The sequence below is a fragment of the Cynocephalus volans genome, chromosome 2 (genome assembly GCF_027409185.1).
Source record: "Cynocephalus volans isolate mCynVol1 chromosome 2, mCynVol1.pri, whole genome shotgun sequence".
Classification (NCBI taxonomy): Eukaryota; Metazoa; Chordata; class Mammalia; order Dermoptera; family Cynocephalidae; genus Cynocephalus; species Cynocephalus volans.
Genome location: NC_084461.1, coordinates 80,719,127 through 80,731,665, shown reverse-complemented (window position 1 = coordinate 80,731,665; position 12,539 = coordinate 80,719,127). Strand labels below are relative to the sequence as shown.

The window sequence follows — 12,539 nt, the reverse complement described above, 5'->3', positions numbered from 1 at the left end:
AAGAGTGTAGCAGAAGTCCTAGAAATGAAAGATTCACTCAGTGAAATAAAAAACACAGCAGAGAGATGAGCAGCAAACTAGAGCAAGCAGAAGAAAGAATTTCAGATCTCGAAGATGGTCTTTTCAACATAACCCAGGCAAGACAAAAACAAGGAAAAAAGAATGAAAAATAATGAAGAAAATCTAAGAGAGATAGCAGAAAACCTCAAGCACTCTAACATCTGAATTGTGGGTATTCCAGAAGGGGAGGAGAAAGGAAAAGGTATTGAAAACCTATTCAAGGAAATAATAACAGAAAACTTCCCAAGTGTAGGAAGAGATGCAGACCTTCAGATCCAGGAAGCTCAAAGGTCCCCAAACAGATTCAATCCTAAAAGATCCTCTCCAAGACACATTATAGTCAAATTTGCAAAGCTCAAGGACAAAGAAAGAATTCTAAAAGCAGCAAGAGAAAAGCATTAAGTCACCTTTAAGGGAACCCCCATCAGAATAACAGTAGACTTCTCAACTGAAACCCTACAGGCCAGGGGAAAGTGGAATCATATATTCAAACACTAAAAGAAAAAATTCACCAGCCAAGAATTCTTTAACCAGCAAGGCTCTCTTTCCCAGACAAACAAAAATTGTGGGAGTTCACCACCACATGACCAGCCCTGCAAGAAATTCTCAAGGGAATCCTTCATCTGGAATCTGAATAATGATGATCACTATCACAGATACACAAGAAAGAGCAAAACCTGCTGTTAAAACAAAAATGCCAGTGAGAAAGAGAAAGAAGCTAAACCATGCCACTTCAAATTTCCAACTAACATTGAAGAAGAGAAATAAAAGGGGAACTAATAATCAAAAGATATTTAAAACATCTAAATAAAAAGCAGTTAAATGACAAGAATTAAACAATACCTGTCAATAACTACCCTAAAACTGAATGGATTAAACTCCGCATTCAAAAGGCACAGATTGACTGATTGGATTAAAAAGCTAGACCCAAGTATATGCTGTCTGCAAGAGACTTATCTCGCCTATAGAGACACACACAGACTAAAAGTGAAGGAATGGAAAAAGGCACCATGCAAATGGAAACCAAAAATAAGCAGCAGTAGCTATTCTTATTTCAGATAAAATAGACTTTAAATCAAAAAACAAAAACAGACAAAGGCCACTATGTAATGATAAAAGGATCTATCCAGCTAGGAGACATTAACAATCATAAATATGTATGCACCCAATACTGGAGCACCCAGATATATAAAGCAAACACTCTTAGACCTAAAGAAAGAAATAGGCCCTAATATGTTAATAGTGGGTGACCTGGGCACCTCTCTCTCAGTATGGGATAGATCTTCTAGGCAACAAATCAAAAAAGAGACACAGGATTTAAACTACACGCTACACCAACTGGACCTGGCAGATATATACAGAACATTTCACCCAATAACTAAAGAATATACTTTCTTCTCATCAGCTCATGGAACATTCTCCAGGATAGACCACATCTTAGGTCACAAATCTAGTCTCAGCAAATTTTTAAAAATTGAATTCATTCCAAGTATCTTTTCAGACTAATGGACTAAAACTGGAAACCTATAACAAGCAAACCCTGGAAACTATATAAATACATGGAAACTAAACAATAGGCTCCTGAATGACCTATGGGTCCAAGAAGAAATTAAACAGGAAATCAAAAAATTTCTTGAAACTAATGAAAATAAAGATACATCATATCAATACCTGTGGGATACTGCAAAAGCAGTACTAAGAGGCAAATTTATTGCAATAAATGCTTACATCAAAAGAATGGAAAGACTTCAAATAAATGACCTAACACTACACCTCAAAGACCTTGAAAATCAGCAACAATCTAATCCTAAACATAGTAGACAGAAAGAAATAAGTAAGATCAGAGCAGAACTAAATGAAATAGAGACCCCAAAAACATTAGAAAAGATCAATAAAACAAAAAGTTGGTTTTTCTAGAAGATAAATAAATAGACAAATCATTAGCTAGGTTAACAAAAAAGAAGAGAGAAGACCCAAATAACAAAAAATCTGAAATGAAAAGAGAGACATTATAACCAATAGCACAGAAATACAAAGAATCATTAGAGACTGTTATAAACAACTGTATGATAACAAATATGAAAACCTGGAAGATATGGATAAAGTTTTGGACATGTACGAACTACCCCTACTGAACCAAAAAGAGAAAATCTGAACAGACCAATAACAAGCAATGAGATTGAAGCAAAAATCAACAATCATCCAACAAAGATAGGCCCAGGTCCAGATAGCTTTACAGCTGAATTATACCAAACCTTTAAAGAAGAATTAATACCAATTCTCCTCAAACTATTTCAAAAAATTGAAGCAGAAGTCATTCTCCCAAACTCATTCTATGAGGCCAACATAACTCTGATACCAAAACCAGATAAAGACACAACAAAAAAGGAAAATTAAAGGCCAATATCCTTGATGAACATAGATGCAAAAATCCTTAACAAAATATTAGCCATCAGAATACAGCAACACATCAAAAAAATTATACACCAGGATCAAGTGAGATTCATCCCAGAGAGTCAAGGATGGTTAATCATATGAAAGTCAATTCACGTGGTCCATCACGTCAATAAACTCAAGGACAAAAACTATATGATTATCTCAATAGATGCTGAAAAAGCATGTAACAAAATTTAACATTCGTTCATGATAAAGACTCTCAACAAATTAGGTACAGAAGGGAAGTATGTCAACACAGTAAAAGCCATCTACAGCAAGCCCACTGCCAGCATCATTCTGAATCGGGAAAAACTAAAGGCTTTTCCCTTCAGAACAGGAACAAAACAAGGATGCACACTCTCACCACTTCTATTCACCATAGTACTAGAGGTACTGGCCAGAGCAATCAGGCAAGAGAAAGAAATAAAGGACATCCAGATTAGAAAAGATGAAGTCAAACTGTCCCTATTTGCAGATGACATGATGCTATGTGTAGAAAAACCTAAAGACTCTATCAAAAAATTCATAGAGCTCGTTAATAACTTCAGTAATGTTGCAGGATACAAAATAAATGCCCCCAAAACAGTTGCATTTGTATTCTCCAGTGAGCTAAAAGAAAGAGAAATCAAGAAAGTAAGCCCATTTACAACAGTCACACACACACACAAAATACCTAGGAATCAATTTAACCAAGGTGGTGAAAGATCTCTACAATGAGAACTAGAAACTACTATTGAAAGTACCTGAAGAAGACACAAAAAGATGGAAAGACATTCCATGCTCTTGGATTGGAAGAATTAACATTGTGAAAATGTCTGTATTACCCAAAGCAATCTACAGATTCAATGCAATCCCCATCAAAATGCCAATGATATTCTTCACAGAAATGGAAAAAACAATCTTAACATTCATATGGAACAACAAAAGACCCCATATAGCCAAAGAAATCATGAGCAAAAAAAATAAAACTAAAGGCATAGCACTACCTGACTTCAAATTATACAACAATGCTATCATAACCAAAACAGCATGGTACTGGCAAAAAAATAGACACTCAGATTAGTGGAGCAGAATTAAGAACCCAGAAATTACCTTTCAGGCTTACAGCTATCTGATATTGGACAAAGGCAACAAAAACATACATTGGGGAAAAGACTCCTCTTCAATAAGTGATGCTGGGAAAATTGTATATCCATATGCAGAATTAAACTAGACATGCACCTCTCACCATATACTAAAATCAACTCAAAATGGATTAAAGATTTAAGTATAAGACCTGAAACTGTAAAATTACTAAGGGAAAATATAAGTGAAACACTTCAGGAACTAGGTCTGGGCAAAGACTTTATGAACATGAGTCCAAAAGCACAAGCAATAAAAGAAAAATAAACAAATGGGACTATATCAAACTAAAACCCTTCTGCACAGAAAGGAAACAGTCAACACAGTGAAATGACAACCTACGGAGTGGGAGAAAATTTTTGCTATCTATGCATCCGACAATGTATTAATGTCCATAATATACAAGGAACTCAAGCAATTACACAGTAAAAAAAAAACAACAACAAATAACCCAATTAAAAAATGGGCAAAGGAACTGAATAGACATTTTTTCAAAGGAAGACATACAAATGGCCAACAGGTACATGAAAAAATGCTCACCATCACTAGTCATCAGGAAAATGCAAATTAAAACCAGATTGAGATATCACCTCACTCCAGTTAGATTGGCTATAATCAAAAAGAGAATAACAAATGGTAGTGCAGATGTAGAGAGAAGGGAATGCTCCTACACCATTGGTGGGACCGTATATTAGTACAACCACTATGGAAAACAGTATGGAGGTTTCTCAAACAACTACAGGTAGATCTTCCATATGATCCAGCAATCCCACTTCTGGGTGTATACCCAGAGAAATGGAAATCATCATGTCGAAGCGACACCTGCACTCCCATGTTCATCGCAGCTCTGTTCACAATAGTCAAGATATGGAACCAACCTAAATGTCCATCGATGGACTATTGGATAAGGAAAACGTAGTATATATACACCATGGCATACTACTCTGCCATAGAAAATAACGATATCCTGCCATTCACAACAACATGGATGAGCTTGGAGAAACTTACGTTGAGTGAAATAAGCAAAGCACAGAGGGATAAATACTGCATGTACTCAGTCATAAGTGAGAGCTAAGGGAGAAAGAAGGAAGGAAAGACAGACCACAGTGGTGTGTAGGACTTGCAGACGGAGAGAACATCCCTAGGGATTCAAAGTGGAGTGGGAAAAGGGGGATGGGGAGAGAGGTTCTGGATAAATGGGGGGAGAATAGGGTGGTAGACAGGGGGTATAATCACAATTTGTGGTAATGGGCATGCTGCCAGTAGGGTCTGGCCATCACATCTTAGACATGAGTGGTGACAGTTTGCTTTGTGCCCTATGAATATTCATAACAATAAAAGAAGAAAGATTTTATAAAATTAATTATGACATGAAGAGCATTCTAATTTAGTCATTCTTTACTCCTCCTTTACCATTCAAACTTTATCTCTTCGAGGTCACAAAGAATAACATTAAGACTGTCTTCGTAGTAATGAAATTCACTTTAAGTGTGCAAGAACTGTGATTTGAATTTACCTATAAATTGGCTCAATAAACAAATGAATAACACTAGCTAAATTATGGCTTGACTTTCAAAAATGCATTCTTAAGAATTCTCAACAGTAGGCATCCATCAAGAATATTCTGAATAGCTAACACTGTCTTAGGCACTATAACCGATTGTAGATATATAGAAATAGTAGGTATGATTTGTACCCATTAGGAACTTACAGTTTAAGGAAAATGCTAATTTTGACTTCTAAAACTACTAAACAGCCAGAGGTGGGGAAATGCATAGGGTAACTGAGAAGAAACACAGGACAAAAAGGAGTTTCAGCCCAAAGGAAGAAAATAGGAGAAGAGAAGTGAGGGAAGCAGTTGAAAGGGTTAAAAAAAAAAAAAGAAAAAAGAAAAAAAAGTCCATGGAAGGATTCATATGATCTTTTAATTCAATATTTCCAGGAACTTTTTGAAATACCCTCATATAAAAGGTATAGAGAAATAATTAAGGAATATCAAAAATCTGCTCATTGCCAGAATTTTTGATGTATGCAGCTCATCACCAGGAACTGCTGAAGACTTACATTTTATGTCTTATTATTTTTGGCATACTCTCAGAGTATGGGTTGCGGCCTGGAATTTACAGATTCGTTTCTTGACTCCAGTGGAATAAAAATTCAAAAGTTCCTTTTATGAACCACAAATTATACCACATTTCTTATTTATAGCTCAAGTAATATTTACTTTTAAGTTTTTGATCTATCATTATGTTTTGAGAGTCCATGTACACAGCAGTATTTACTGACAGTCTTCTATACTAAGTACCACACCAAAACGAGCTTTAGGGAAAGGTTTCTGAACAGTGAGTTTTGAACCAAATTTGAAAGAAGTCAGGCACGTATATTGTTGAGTAGGAAGGTAAACATTCTAGAGGGCAGATGGAATGTGGCTTCCACAAAGCTGTGGAAGTAGTAATAAGGGAATTACAATTAATTTTATTCATTTGGTTAGTACTTGTCATTAGTTAGAAGGTTGCAATGATCATCTTTGGAATGGCCTATTAGCACCAATTTAATAATAAATCTCCTTTTCTCTGTTAACTTAGCCAGGACAAGTATTGGTCATTCCATGTTCCTATAAGAAGGGCTATAGCAATATTTTGATGAATTTATGTATTTTGATGAATTTATAAAAGTTGACCTAAGTACCAAGGGGGTCTGGATTGAAGAAAAATACAGTATATACATTTTTTTTCCTTTACAAGTTCCATGGTATAAAATGTGTACCCAGTTTTTTTATGAACAAGTCTTTTTTATAAATCATCCTGACTGATTGATTTCTCATTATCAAAGTGGGCAATATATCTTCTTTATGTCATTCATGTGAAATAATATACTCTGGATAAGATCTAGATGAAAGGATCCATGAGTCTACATTTAGTAAAATAAAGGTTGAAGTCTTTGAAGATACCTACCCAGGTATCTTGTGTAATCTTCTATCAGGATTGTATCTCCATTTCACTTTGTATGACATTACCTGCTTTGAATAGGGTAAAGACTCATTGTTACTGTCAGGCCTGTATTCAAACTAAATATTCATCTAGTCCTTTGTGGCTGCCATTTTTATCAGGCATTCAGAACAGCTTCCCTTTGCTCATCTGCCATTTTCCTGCAAATCACTGTTTCACTTGTACGATTTCTAGTGAGACATTAGACCTGGCTGCCTTTCTCTCAGTAACGGAGAAAAGAAACATCTCTGGTGCCTGTGCTGTGGAGAAAGTTGATTCATGTGTAAATTATCAGTTGGCCTTTTATTTGCTTGGCCTGTGGAGAGTACACATGCAGATAAAAAGCTCGGTGGGTCAGGGCTCAGTTCATGCAGGTTTCTCCGGTGGCCACAATGACAGTGTTAGAATTGTTGTCACAGATTATCAGACACACTATGATGTCTTATCATTATTTATTTGCAGTTTTCTGTGTAAAATAAACTCTAACATGGAAGATGCTTCCACAGTAATAAAACTCAATGTACCTGGCTCCTGTTTGTTTTATTAGCTCACATTCTAAATAATAAAAATTGGTTTGGGTTGTCTTGATGTAAGAGCTCATATCTTTATGTTTTTGCCATCCGTGTTTCTGTCTCCTTCTTCTACATCATCTTTTAGTTTCTTCAAATTTGATTGTTATCCAGGTTTGTTGTAAACTCTGGGTACTATCTTAGTAACATATCCTGTTAATCAAGGTAGATGTAAAATGGTGTTCGGGGTGTATGAGCAGCTTCTAGGCACTATGTGAAATTAGATAGTTACATAAGCTGCAAAATCTGTTATCTGTGACTCAACTGGTTTTCTTCAAAGTAAAGTCACTTAAAGTGGACTCATTATTAACTTCATTATTAAAAGAAGTGAACAGTGGTTTAGGTTTTTTTAGTATATTATGTCAATTCTCCAGGTATTTTAAGTTAAAATTTTCTATACGCACATGACACTAAGAAATGCATTAATAAATCCCAAAATGATATGATGCCTTCAGTCTACTTTTATTGTTAAGGTCATGAGGGTAGAGCTGATACATCTATTTGTGCAACTTTTATTTATTTATTTGTATAATTTGTATCTGGTATATTTATTGTCACATTATGATCCATGTTATTTCTAAAAGTATGTTAGAAATCAAAGGGATATATTTTATAAGGCCTACCATACCAAACTGATGTTTATCAGAATTCTATTGATGCATGACCTCTTCAGTAACCTTTCCTCTTGTTATAGTAAAATGAGTTTTAAATAATGCAGTTAATACTATAAGATACCACCTTTCTTTCAAAAAAATTTTCTTCACTGTTGCCAAAAAGGTATAATTCTTTATTACAACTTTTAATATTTCATTAGGAAAACAACCCGCTATTTAGACTACACTTGTAATTGTAATTAACCATATGTAAATTACTTTTAGCCAATTACCACCAAAACCTGAACAGTAGAGTGCTCTTCCCCTTTCTTCTTTCACTCTCTGCTCCAGCTCCCACCACTGAAGCCCAGCTGAGATCTGGAAGGGGGACAGTCCCACTCCATTGTCTTAAGTGCTCTTAAATAAGTCTTTCCCTGTACAGTCCATCCAACAGCCTCCTTTTATATTCTGTGTGGAATGAGGGAGAGATAGATATATATTCAATTTACTCATCCCTCTCCTCTGACCAGTTAAAATAGCTTCTTTTCTCATTTTCTCCTAATTTTCTTCCTCAGCTCCTCCTAGGCTGAAATAATTCACTAAGTTTAGCCAAAGTGGAAAAGGAAAACCCAGGAGGAAACTTCAAGCTTTCCTTCAGGGGAAGGGGAATTCTAGCTCAGCTACTCCTTAGTTCCAAGTAGTAACTGTATAGAAAAGTTCATATTTTTTGCCTGTCATAACAGTTTGGCATAGGTATCCTAATTGTTTTTATCACTTGATTGACCACAGTTTGTATAGTTTGGTTTCAACCAGGAGAGGGACTGGAGAAACACAGTTGAGGAAAACAGAGGAGATTGTCAGTATAAGAGAGTGGGGTAAAACTCAAAAGATGAAGTCATCAAAAAGCAGACTTGCTTAATCCCAACTAACATCTATCTACCCAATGATGAGTACTGTGGAATTGGGGGGAGGAGGAACAATAATGATAATGGGGATTATCATCTCAGTGCTCTTGGCATACATGAAGAACTGTGAGGAAGTCATATTATTCTGTTCATATACTGGTATAATTGATGTCTTGCTAAAGACATTTACTTAGATGTGTAGGTGTGTATAAATATATTTCATGTATATGTGTTAGTATATAGCATACAAATACAACATTTGAGTATGAGCATCAACAGTCATGGCAATTTTCCTAAGAATATATCTTATGCATCTGTGTTGAAATAGGCATGCTGTAATTATGACAATTAAAGACATTTAAAAGTCGCAAACAGATTTGTTTTTATATACAATAATTTATTTACCCTAGTAGCTGAACTCAATACAGTATCTCCTTTTTTAGCTTACTTTTATCCAATACAGGATGGCCTGTTTTAATTGAGCCCTTTTTTCTACAAGGAAAGAGACCCACTCAACTAACTCAACCCTAATACTTGGAATGAATTTATAATTTGTTTCCTGAAGAAGATTCTTATAGAAAATATGTAAGAACTGGATTCTATACTGAAATTTTAAGCCATTCAGACTCCATAATGTTGCTCTAATGTGAATCTGGTGTGGGTTATTGTAAGGGTACTCATCATCCTGTGATTGGAAAGTCATTGAAAAGTAATATTGTTTTACAAACCAGCTACTCTTGCCATTTCTCTCTCAGGAGACACATGGTATTTCTCTAGAGAGATTTCTGTTTCTCTCTTTGATTCCTCTGTTTACCACCCACTGACCAGCTTCTTCCACTACTTACTCTTACTGCCCACTCAGAACTTTGGCAAATGCATGGCCTTCAGGTCTCTCCAGTTCTGACTTGAGTTCATCAATTTTTAGCTGCAGTCCCCCACCAATTTCTTGGTTTCTTCCACTCAAATTCTTAAGAAAATTATTGTTTTCTTGTCTTTTTGCTGTAGACCATAGGCGATAGTCCTATGAATTGGCTGTACTTAGCTCATTGTCTGTCCCTGGTTCAATCAGCTGTGGATGGGAGGTGTAGGGTCATGTGAAACAAGAGATGGGACTCTCGGCTCCTCCCCATTCGACAGACAGCCACATCCTCTGGTGCAGTGCCAGCCACATCCCTGAGGCACAGTGGTGAAGGTGGGAGTAAACAGATTTGGCCATGTTGGGCACCTGGTCACCAGGGCTGTTTTTAACTCCGGCAAAATGGTAATATCACTATCAACAACCCCTTCATTGACCTCAGCTACATGGGCTACACGTTCCAGTATGATTCCACACATGACAAGTTCCATGGCACAGTGAAGGCAGAGAATAAGAAGCTTTTTATCAATGGGAAGGCCATCACCATCTTCCAGGAGCAAGAGCCCAGCAACATCAAATGGGGTGATGCTGGTGCTGAACATGTTGTGGAGTCCGCTGGTGTCTTGGAGAAGGCCGAGGCTCACTTGAAGGGTGAAGCCAAAAGGGTCATCATCTCTGCCCCTTCTGTTGATGCTGGCATGTTCGTGATGGGTGTGAACCATGAGACCTATGAAAACACCCACACAATCATCAGCAATGCCTCCTGCACCACCAACTACTTATCCCCCTCTGGCTAAGGTCATCCATGACAACTTTGGCATTGTGGAGGGACCCAGGACCACAGTCCACACTGTCACTGCCATCCAGAAGACTGTAGATGGCTCCTCTAGAAAACTGTGGTGTGATGGCCATGGGGCTCTCTAGAACAAAACCCTGTATCCCTGCATCTATGGGCATTGCCAGGGCTGTGGTCAAGGTCATCCCTCAGTTGAATGGGAAGCTCACTGGCATGGCCTTCCATGTTTCCAGTGCCAATGTGTTGGTCATGGATCTGACCTGCCATCTGGAGAAAGCTGCCAAATATGAAGACATCAAAAAGGTGTTAAAGAAGGCATTAGAGGGTCCCCTAAAGGGCACCCTAGGCTACACTGAGGACCAGGTTGTCTCCAGCAACTTTAACAGTGACACACACTCTTCTACCTTTGATGCTGGGGCTGGCATTGCCCTCAGTGACCATTTTATGAAGCCCATTTCCTAGTATGACACTGAATATGGCTACAGCATCAGGGTGGTGGACTTTATGGGCCACATAGCCTCCAAGAGTAATAGCTCCCTGGGTCACCAGCCCCAGCGAGAACACGAAAAGAAGAGAGAGGTCCTCAGCTGCTGGGGAGTCCCTGCCCCACCTCAGTTTCCCAACACACTGAGAATGTCCCCTCCTTGACATTACAGACCCACTGAAGAAGAGGAGGGACCTAGGGAGGCTTACCTTGTCATATACCATCAATAAAGTCCCCAGTATGCAAAAAACAAAAAAAAGAAAAGAAAGAAACAAAAGATGGCCTCTTACTGCTGTCCCTGAAGCAAGTCTATAAACAATATAGTTTCACCAGAAGGGGTGATTGGTGAGCACGTATTATGCTTGACACCTCTCGTATATAACCTGTCTTAAATTACTATCCCTGATTTGGTGCACAAAACTGTATGTATTATGCTCCTAGCATATGCTCCCACAATGCTCTGTATTTCTGCCATCATAAAACTCATCAGTGTTATCGTAATTACTTATGTAATGCCTCTCTTCTCTCACAAACTCTTAATATTTGTGACAGGTGTTACACAGGGACCATATCTTTCCTGCTCACCATTCTGTCACCTGTACGTGGCTTAGTGCCTGGCTTATCATCAGTGTCCAAATGTGTAGTAAGTTATTTAGTTAATAAGTGCCTTGATTCTATAGGAATCAAGTGCTTTAAATTATAAGCTCAATAATCTTCCAAAAAGCCAACTCTCCTTCTAAAATATCCCCATTTCGGACATGGGCATTATCAGTATCTGTCACACAAGACAGACTCTGAATAATCCTTCTCTCCAGCATCAAGGTCATCATCATGTTTTGTTGGTTCGCTCTTTCTCTTTTATCTGTAATTTTTCTCCATTCCTACAGCCACCGTCTTAGTCCAGTCTTCTTCACCTCCACCTAACTAGTTCCCCTGTCTGTAATTTCTCACCTGCTATTACATCCGACATATCTTCCTAAAAGCAGCTTTTTATACCTCTTTGTTTATGTAAACAAACCTCATTTGCTCTCCTTCCGCCTGAAGAATGAAATCCAAACTTCTATGTTCTTCACACTCTTTTTCCTGCTAAGTTTCTAATTAGGTTTTCTGCTACTGTCCTGCTTGAACTCTCATTCTATCCAAACAAGTCTGACTGTATTCTCCAAGTAATTATGAGCATTTCTATCCACTCCTGTGTTCACTTATCTTCTTGCTTCCTTGGTACTTAAATGTTCCTACTCTTCTTTCAAAACCCACCTCAAGTTCTGCTTTCTTCATAAAGCTGTCCTCACTGCCCAGTCTTCATAGCCACTTCTAAAGTTAGAGGACTTACTACCTCTGCCATTTGGCTGGCCTTTAATATATGCTACCTTATACTATTGTTTATCTTTTTTACACATACATTATGATGGCAAAGAGTATGAACTGCAATCAGACTGCCTAGGTTTAAATCCTGCCTCCACAAGTTACCACCTGGGTTACCAAGCAAGTTACCTAACCCCTGTAAACTTTAGCTATGTCATCTCCAAAATGGTGGCACTTGTATTGTGTGAAAATTCAATGTAGTAGTGCTTCTAAAGCATAGTGCTCAATAAATGTTTTTTATAAAATTATTTCTACATTCTTGATTAATCAACTATTTTTAAATACCCATTTTATGCTAGACACTATATTAGATAGAAACAGTATAAAGGAATTAGGCAAGCAAGCAAGTTACCTCTATCCCATCTC

The 12,539-nt window shown here is 37.4% G+C and overlaps 1 protein-coding gene and 1 pseudogene across 3 annotated transcripts in view; both read left to right on the top strand.

Moving 5' to 3' along the window:
* The window catches only part of ARB2A (ARB2 cotranscriptional regulator A), a 440,538-nt gene that overhangs the window by 396,391 nt on the left and 31,608 nt on the right, over window positions 1-12,539 (top strand). The window lies entirely within an intron of this gene.
* LOC134370991 (glyceraldehyde-3-phosphate dehydrogenase-like) lies at window positions 9,975-10,786 on the top strand (annotated as a pseudogene).